The 10,000-nt window shown below is 39.9% G+C and overlaps 1 long non-coding RNA gene and 1 pseudogene across 1 annotated transcript; one reads left to right on the forward strand and one right to left on the reverse strand.

The window, feature by feature from the left end:
- The window catches only part of LOC148735463 (uncharacterized), a 2,371-nt pseudogene extending 799 nt beyond the window's left edge, over positions 1 to 1,572 (reverse strand).
- Positions 1,573 to 4,800: 3,228 nt separating this feature from the next.
- LOC148735464 (uncharacterized) lies at positions 4,801 to 8,530 on the forward strand. The gene is made up of 2 exons (XR_015999051.1): positions 4,801 to 5,215; positions 5,348 to 8,530. It is a non-coding gene; the product is annotated as an uncharacterized LOC148735464 (long non-coding RNA).
- The last annotated feature ends 1,470 nt before the right edge of the window (positions 8,531 to 10,000 follow it).

Raw genomic sequence — 10,000 nt, forward strand, 5'->3', positions numbered from 1 at the left:
GAGTTATCGGTTAGCTATCGTGTATTGTTTGGTCTTTTGTATTGGCTCTTGTGAACCGGTACACGAGGACAGAACCCATGATCCAAATAGTTAATATTAAAATCACCTACAATAATTGTCTCACGGTTCTGCAGATAAGCATTTTCAATATTCTTCTCGAAAGTATCAAATGTGCATCCCGACACTTTTCGGGGGACTTTGGCTGGACTGCATCAGCAATTTACAAACAATCGCAGGAAACTTATTTCAAGATGCCCCCTCCCCCCAATTCCCAGTAAACAGGCCAGACCACATCACAGTAATCTCGTGAGTGGGTTCTTTAACGTCCCCTGCCTAACCAAATTAACTAATTAATAGATGCAGGAGATGGGACCTACGGTTTATTTGTCCTTATCCGAGAAGACTAGAATGTCTAACCATTTCTTGATATTATAGAAAGGTAGCACATTCTCCTCAGTTATTTTAAGACCTTGAGTGTTGGACTGGCTGGGGCTCGAACCATCGACCTCGACCTCCCACACAACAGTCCAGCACTCTAACCAATTGAGCTAACTGGGAGGCGGTTTGCAAGTAATATAGTTAGTGGTTAGCATTCCCAACGAAAAAGGTTTCATTTTTCTATCACCTTTAATAATACTAATAGTACTGTCATATTACATCATAATAAGTGCTCCCTTTGGGCTATGGGAGCTCAAAAGAGTATTTGTTTGGGATTCACCATATTGTGTACTCACGTGTTGTCATGTAGTGCTCGTTGCGTTGTTAAAGAAAGAACTTTGAAGGCAATATTGTGTCAAACACTATAATATTTAATATAAGGATAATTAACTGAAGCAGCTTCGGGATACTGTACACAAACATGGGCTTGGCAATTAATTTCTATAGGAACAAGTTCTATTCCAATGGCGTACAACCAAAGCGAGTCTACCAGAATCAGACAACAGTTCCCCTAAAATATTAAACATTAAGGCTGATCGCATCTGCAGTAGTTAAAAAGTTAATAGAGAAACTCCTAATTGTGATACAGCGGTGTCTTCTCCAGCACGTCTTGGACTCTCCATTCAAAGTATCAACTAGAAACAGCTTTTTCTTATCTGTTAACTTACTTGTCGAAAAGATTTATACTCGCCGCAATTATTAAGAGGCCCCATAACTTGATCCAGCCTCTGTCTTGTTGACAAGCAGATCATTGTGTAATGATGAAGGGCGCCGATTCCTCAGGTATATACAGAAGATTGTTCCACCTATTCCCAATACAGCACAAAGGACCGCAATCGCAACAATCGCCGTAATCCAACCAGGTGCACTGTTATTAGCTGGGCACATCTTCATGGCACTTCTACAGATATGATCCTCACAGCAAAACATATTCTGATCTGTTCCACAGTCCCAACTAATAACACAAGACTCTCCATCGCATGTTTTTCTGCACACACTTGTCTGTGATCTACGGTGACAACAGGCATGTGTACCGTTCTTACAGTCCGAGTTGTATTGACATTCGTCGTCGCCATAACTTGCCTCTGGGGAAGCGGTTAACAGGAACAAGAGAATTAAACTATACCAATTCATTCTCGGTTGCCAGAGTAGGTTGCCGTTGAGTAGGTTGCCGTTGAGTAGGTGAGGTTGGAGTTTGCGCAATGTAGTTGATGACGTAATGTTTCGGTGTTTGGTGACTAAAGTGAGCCTACTAAGCGTTGGCCGTAATTACGTGCGGTAATTTTTTTTTTTTTTTTTTTTCTTTTTCTATGATTTTGTTTTCTGGAAAGTCCATTTGTGACAACTCCGTGCGTTTCGTGTTTTAATTTTGACCAAAGTTAAGAGTGACGATAAAACTTTCTCGTTGATTTGCGAAAATGGCCGAGAACATGCATTAGATATGGCTGTCAGTAACTTGCAAAGAAACTGGTTAATGAAACTGAAACAACCAATTTTCAGTTGATTTTTGCAATATTTTTTAAAAGAGCTACCGTGCTCAATTTTGCAATATGTGTCTTAATAAATATGTGTTATTAACCAAGCGTGAGGTCAAGATGCCTGGATATTGACCAAGATGGGCTCGTCTTGCCCGCGCGTGTAGCCAATCAGAACACAGGATTCGCTTCCTCTTGTCCACGGGCGCTGCGAGCGATTTTATAAAGTCACTATCTTATTAACTTAAAATGTGAGCATGGTTTTTCCTGCTAGTCGATAGTTATCGTTTGTCGCTGTTAAGTTTTGACCGTATTTCAATTCTTGAGTAACACGCATTTTTGAGACCGTCACCCCAATTTTTGCTTCCATTTTATCTTGAAACACGAACAGAAATGCCTTTCTTGTCTGACGTGATATCATCATGAGACAACTGATAATTGTTAGGGCATGATCACGCGGTAACCGTACTAAACAATTTTCACTACACAAAGGAAACTGCCGCTAAGCCAGTTTTTTTTTGTTGAGACATCTGAATTTATTAAACGACAAGCTCTCTTCGTAAATTTTGTGACCTATTTCATACACCAAAAGCCCTACAGTACACTTTCATTATTCCCTTCCTTTCAACGTAAGTGTACGCGTTAGCTGAGGTCAGGTCAAACTCGTGCAAAGGAGGCGGAGATTATAGTTTTGTTAGCTCCTTGATGACGAATCCCTTGACACACACGGCTTCCGGTCAGTGTTTTACACAGAAAGGGAATTATCACTCCTCAAATGCTAATCGTATCTTAGCCCGACAATCGAACAGAATCGAAACAAAAAATTTGAGGGAGTCATTTCGATTGCTCTCGATTTGGGAAGTAATCCAACCTGTATAGAATTTTCAACGACACGTACGAGAGCGAGCATAAAATATTGTGATAGCTCGTCAGTAATTGCAACATCTTACCTCAGAGGGTACATGGAAAGAAGATCAGAGATTCAAGAACACGAGAAGATTCAATTTGTTCGAGTTTAGTGTGTTGCCACGGTTCCAAAATCGAACTAAATCGCGTGGTTGAGCTCGATTAAGTTCAATTGAGTTCGATTAATTGATATTTCGATCAGCAACGTTGAGAGATGCAAGTTTCGCTACTTTGAATACAGAATGTTGACTTTCCAATTTAGTCAGGGCGAATTCGGATAACCTGTTCGTCAAATGCTAATTAACCGTTCGTTAAAGGCAAATGACAAGAACATTTGAGTACATTTGTGGCGCTCAGGTATCGGAAACGTAACGAACCTCAATAGACATTTAATCACTATGACAAAAGTAACTTTATCCACTTCTTTGGTAGCATAGCCTATCGCTTAGTCGTTCATAACGAGGGTTTCTCACACGGCAAACGCATTTTAAATTAGCGCGAAATAAAATACAGGCAGCATTACCTCAAAACAATATTCTGCCAAACGACAATAGTGTAGGCTCGATATTACCAGCCGCTGTTTGGGAACCGGAGCTCGCGCTCCTCCCCGAACCCACTTCTCAGGGAGGAACGAAAAAGACCGGACCCGAGAGAGCGGCGGATATCGAGCCTAACAATAGTGCTTCTTAGCAAAGTCTATAACTGAATCTTGTCACTTGAGCTGTCAGTCAATTCTGTTTCGTCTGACTTGCAGGATAACTGTGGACAATCTAGCGTGCGCGTTGTGGCCGGTGTGAATCACGTCCATCATATTACCAACTACTTTCACGAGCATGTCGCCACACGGTTGCATCCTTCGAGCGAGATCTAACGCGTTCTCTCTTGTTCAAAATGGCAATGACCGCACCCGGTCCCTGTGTCTACATCACAAAAATTTGCATGTGCACTATTTTGGGACTACAGGCGACTGCCATTAGCTGAATCGTTGGGATGAGCATTCGACTGAAAGTTGATGGAAATATTCACTGGAGAGTTGTTGAACGATGCATTGGTGAACAATCCACCTAGAACTCTTGCTGCTAGATCATCAATGCTGTTATTCATTGATGTTGTGTTATTGCCAACTACTAATGGAAGTGCAACGCTGTTGACATAAATTTCTCGCAAAGCTTAAGTGCGTGGACCGTAGCTGGCGTTGGCAGCTGTGACATTCGTAGTGGTACGACTGAAAACCCAGCCAACCTGCTTGACATCCTTTGTGTTTTTTTCTAGAAGATTATGGCTGCAGATGGATACTGAACCTGGGTTGGCGTGACCTGTTAGCTCGGAGATTGTTTTTTGTGGGCCGTGTTCACAGGATTTTCTCGCTTTCGGGTTGCCGCGAGCGAAAGAGGTTTTTCATGCCTCTCCAAGAATTTGAAGTTCAGTTCAAAACAAGGAAGAACCTCAGGCTCACTTTGAAAATGCTTTTGTTGTTTTTGCTCTTTAGAAGGTGACAATGGTTTTGAAAACATTTTAAACTGACTTAGCCTTAACCAAACTTTGTAACAATTTGACGATGGTTGTTTTGCTTACGCAGATGCGAGACAATTTCACGTAGCCTCGTTTTCAACTCGCAATTCCACGCTAAATACCTCGCTTCGTTAACCCATCAGAATGCGAGATTCTACTCAATGATGCGATTCTATAGAAAAATTCACTGCCTGACGAGTGAATTTCACGTTAAATTTCACGCGAAAAACCGATATCGCACGAATCGCGAAGCGATGAGTGCGATATCGATTTTTCGCGTGAAATTTAACGTGGAATTCACGATTCAGGTAGTGAATTTTTCTCTAATCGCATAACAGAATAAAAATAAGAAAACAAGAAATTAAAACGGCAATGTTATTGTTTGTTTTTATTCCGTACGCGCGCCCTTACGAAATTTTAAAGTCAACAGTCAGCTGTCATTGTTAAGGGAATGGAAAGCAAGGTAAGTCGCTCACGTTTGAACCGTCGACAATTTTAATTGTACCTCGTGGATATTTCTTGATTCACATAGCTAAAGCCACCAAATCACTTGGCGAAACCAGATGTTTAGTATTTTTGGGCGCCACGCCAGTGCGCAAACGATGGAAACCCTTTCAAAGTCAGGTGTCAATATCTAGCGAATAGAGGGAACAAGATATTTTTAGAATGAAAACCACTTTTATTTCAAACTCGTGGAGAAAGCGGTGCCTCACATTTTACAAACTAAAAGTACACAATACGGAGTTATTTAAGACAGAGATTTGCCTGCTACCACTCAACTTGGAAGAATGTGGCGCGGTCAATCAACAACTGAATGGTCAAATCCTCAAGCGAAATGAAAATTTCAAGCGTTCCGGTATCAAAGCAAGATCTACATAAAACCGGTTAAGTGCTTTACAGTTGTAAAAAAAAGTGTATTCAAAATATAATGATTAAGACGGGAATTTCTCGGTAAACTCTGGCGAAAAACAGTTCAGTTAAAAGTCACAATTTTAACTGTTTTTCTTTCATCGCAGGGAGTCGCTCGTTGGTGTCAATGCTGGACTGAAAGTTTATGGAAATATTTACTGGATAATTATTAAAAGTTACTCCAGTAAACATTCCGCCAACTGCTCCTGCCATCAGGTAACTAGAACGACTGGCATTGCTGTCAAGGTCAGTAGTAGCTGCTGTGTTGCTTGGCGTGGCTGAGCTATTGAGAACAATCTCCCGTAAAGCATCACTTGAATAGCCGTTGGTAGTTGTCGTGCTTGGCGTGGGTTGAAACCGGCTAACTTATTCGACATTCGCCGCTGTTTTTCCAGAGGATTATAGCTGTAACTGGATATGGATTCCGGATTGGAGTGGCCAGTGAGCTCTGATATCTCCACTGGGTCGAAATAATCACTGAGCGCTTGGATGACTGTTTTGCGACCACTCGAATTTGTGAATTTGCCGTCTAGTGTTTTTTGAAACCATGTTGTATCTAAAAGAGGCCAGTTCGTCGTCTGTATAGTCTACAATGGTTTGGATTTCGGGAAAAGATGCTTGACCCTTTTCGGCATTGATACCTGTTTTGGTTTTCTTTCGTAACACTTGTTTGGTTTTCCTCAGCGAGAACTGTCGTTTGGCTTTCTTCCCTCGTCTCTGGCATTTTGAGTTTTTGCTATGCGTTTTCTCGTACTTTTCAGCGTGAGTGGTTTCCTCCAATTTTCTAAAAATTTCAATTTCAATTCAAAACTTGGAAGACATTCGCTTTCTATAAATTTGTTCATATTTGTTCATATTTTCGTAGCACTAGTTGTATTTACGTTAATTACGTTCGTAACAATAATGTTTGCTTGCGACTCACGTCAGCGATATCGCTTTATGCGTCAGTGCGATTCCACGCTAAATACCCTCTCTTCCGGTTGACGTATTGACCAATCAGAGCGCGTGTTTACTTTAAGCTATGCGATTCTGAGTGAAATAAATCAACAGTGGACTTGAATGCAGAATCTGACGTGATATTTAGTCTGCTTTTTATTTACGTGCGTGTTTCCTTGTTTACCTCTGTCACTTTGTTGGGAAATTTTACAGTATTTTAATCCCGCAATGAGCACTGTATTTCAGAATAGTATTGTTATTTTCAGTTTCATTAGTTTGTTTGTTGGCAAGTTACTAACAGCTAAAGTCCAAACAGGTCACGACTCACGAGAACATGAGACGCACGTTGGAATGTATCGCACAATTTAAACAAGCGGTTTTTAACGAAGAACGAGCCAAGAATATTCTGTGGAGCCGAAAGGTCGTGGATGTGCACATACACTTATTTAAGAAATGGTTAGCCTGCAGCGTGCAACCATCGAACTGTGGTGCACGCGGGAGGTTGCTAAGCACGAAGGAAGCGTAAGAGTCGTACGAGGCGATAACCGAGTGCGACTTCAGCTTCTTGAGTGCTTAGCAAACCTCCCAAGTGCATCCATAACTCGATGGTTGCACGGTGCACGCTAACCATTTCCTTTATAAAAGTGACTTTCAAACATCTTTCGTTTCGTGTATTCATATTTCGTGAAATTCGTTCGGTGGATGGACGTTCTGAAACGGCCTACGCTGGAGTAGCGCCGTCGTAAAACTGTTTTTAAACTCGTTAATAAATGCCTGCGAGGTCAATGTCCCCAATATTTTGAAGAATATTTTAAACATAATGATACAATCTACGCGCACGCCACTAGACAAAGCAAACTTTTACATCCGCCTGCTGTGAGGACTGAGAAAGCAAAACGATCTTTCTATTACTATGGTTGCACTCTTTTCAACGAACTATCTTGATGGTATTTCGTATTTGTTTACTTCTAAATCTTTTATTTGTACATAGTTTTCTATCTATATTATTATCAGTATCAGTGTAATGCATATGTATACTATAGTTTTAGTACGTTGTTGTGCTCAGGGATCCCATTGATAACAGACTTGCGATGGCCAGCGGCCGCTCCAGTTACGTTATCCTTTCCGCTTCGTTTCAAATTGACAAGTTGCGCGTCTAACATTTGGTTTGACCGCAAAAACCTCAGGTCACTTGTTAGTTGAAGCCCTTTGTTGTATGGAGGAGAGTTGAAGTATCTTTCAATTCCGTGTCTGAATCCAAGCTAGGTGGATTTGTTTTATGGCTCCCCTTTTTGACAGTACTTGAATGTGAGGACTAGGGGTTGATTTTTGCACTGGTTTTTTTTCAGCGATCTCCAAGTTGAAAATTACTGTACTTACATTGAAAAGCTGGGAAATAAATTAAATAATTTTAAAATTGCTTATGCAAACCTTTCCAAAAGTGGTCCTTCAATTTTCTAACACTTGGCTTACAAAGTCATTGAAAAGTCCTTCAGATGCCAAAGGTTGAAATTCAAGGAACCCACTCCTATATGGTAATATTATTACACTCCAGCAGACAACAAAAAACAAAAATACAAGTAGAATTATTCGTGACCAGCAATGACGGAATTGCGTGACGACAATAACAATGGCAATATGGCAGTCCCCCAAAGATAACTTCAGATGTGCCATATTGAAAGCCCGAGTTCACGCAGCTATGCGTCTAGTTCATTGAAATTCATCAGACTCCATAATATAGGCCCTCGATAGGCTAATGAGTCTTTCATAAATCTGCTTTTGTGTCTGCGGATAGCTGCTACCTCATGCCCTCTCAGTGAGTAATAGTTGTCTCGTTTGCAAAAAATATTTCCACCTACACTGTCAAGTAATATAATTTTCTATGCGTTGTACATTAATTCAAATATTTCAAGTTTAATTTATAAGTAGCTAACATAAATATAATCTCCGTCTCTTTTGCGCAAGTTTGACCTGACCTCAGCTAATGACGCGCAGGTAACACGTACGTCGAAAGGAGAGGAATGATAAAAGCGCACTGTGGAGCTTTTGGTATAGAGAATATTCCACAAAGATAATGTCGGGCACTTGTCGTCTAAGAAATTCGAGTAAACCCACAACGAGAAAAGCTTACTGGATTGAAACTCGAATGCACAGTGGCAAGGTTTCCTTTCTGAAGTGAATATTGTTTGGGCGCGGTCTTTGCGTTCTCATGCCCTAACAATTATCAGTTTTCTCCTGTTTAAATCACGTCGATCAATAAAAGCTTCTCAGTGGAAAATCTGAGAGTATTTGAAGATTTCTCAATAAATGAGCACTGTATTTTAGGAAATAAATTGGTCGTTTCAGTTTCATTAGCCAGTTTGTTTGTTGGCAAGGGCTTATACTATTTTGCGAAACGAAACGAAACGAAACGAAATTGTACTATTTTGCGAAACGAAACGAAACGAAATTTTGCGAAATGGCGTCTTTTTGCCTTTATTTAGCAAATATGTCCTCTTCGTCCGAAACAAAATGTTTCCACCAATAAAATGATCAATATTTTTAAGAGCTTGCTTACCTCTCATTTTATTGACCATAGTAGAATTCGTTTCGCAAAGTAGTAATTTTGACACAATTACTATTTTGCGAAATGGCGTTTTTTCACCTTTATTCAGCAAATATGTCCTCTTCGTCCGAAACAAAATGTTTCCACCAATAAAAAGGTCAATGTCTCTAAGAGCCTGGTCACCTCTCATTTTATTGACCATAACAGAACTCGTTTCCCAAAGTAGTAATTTTGACAGAATTACTATTTTGCGAAATGGCGTTTTTTCGCTTTTTTGTAGCAAATATGTCCTCCTCGTCCGAAACAAAATGTTTCCACTAATAAAATGACCAATATTTCTAGGAACCTGGTCACCTCTCATTTTATTGACCAAAATAGAACTCGTTTCGCAAAGTAGTAATTTTGACACAATTACTATTTTGCGAAATGGCGTTTTTTCACCTTTATTCAGCAAATATGTCCTCTTCGTCCGAAACAAAATGTTTCCACCAATAAAAAGGTCAATGTCTCTAAGAGCCTGGTCACCTCTCATTTTATTGACCATAACAGAACTCGTTTCGCAAAGTAGTAATTTTGACACAATTACTATTTTGCGAAATGGCGTTTTTTCACCTTTATTTAGCAAATATGTCCTCCTCCTTGTCCGAAACAAAATGTGTCCACTAATAAAATGACCAATATTTCTAAGAGCCTGGTCACCTCTCATTTTATTGACCATAACAGAACTCGTTTCGCAAAGTAGTAATTTTGACACAATTACTATTTTGCGAAATGGCGTTTTTTCACCTTTATTCAGCAAATATGTCCTCTTCGTCCGAAACAAAATGTTTCCACCAATAAAAAGCTCAATGTCTCTAAGAGCCTGGTCACCTCTTATTTTATTGACCATAACAGAACTCGTTTCGCAAAGTAGTAATTTTGACAGAATTACTATTTTGCGAAATGGCGTTTTTTCGCCTTTATTTAGCAAATATGTCCTCTTCGTCCCGGAAACAAAATGTTTCCACCAATAAAGTGATCAATATTTCTAAGAGCCTGGTCACCTCTCATTTTATTGACCATAACAGAACTCGTTTCGCAAAGTAGTAATTTTGACACAATTACTATTTTGCCAAATGGCGTTTTTTCGCCTTTATTTAGCAAATATGTCCTCTTCGTCCGAAACAAAATGTTTCCACCAATAAAGTGATCAATATTTCTAAGAGCCTGGTCACCTCTCATTTTATTGACCATAACAGAACTCGTTTCGCAAAGTAGTAATTTTGACAAAATTACTATT

The sequence above is a fragment of the Stylophora pistillata genome, chromosome 3 (genome assembly GCF_964205215.1).
Source record: "Stylophora pistillata chromosome 3, jaStyPist1.2, whole genome shotgun sequence".
Classification (NCBI taxonomy): Eukaryota; Metazoa; Cnidaria; class Anthozoa; order Scleractinia; family Pocilloporidae; genus Stylophora; species Stylophora pistillata.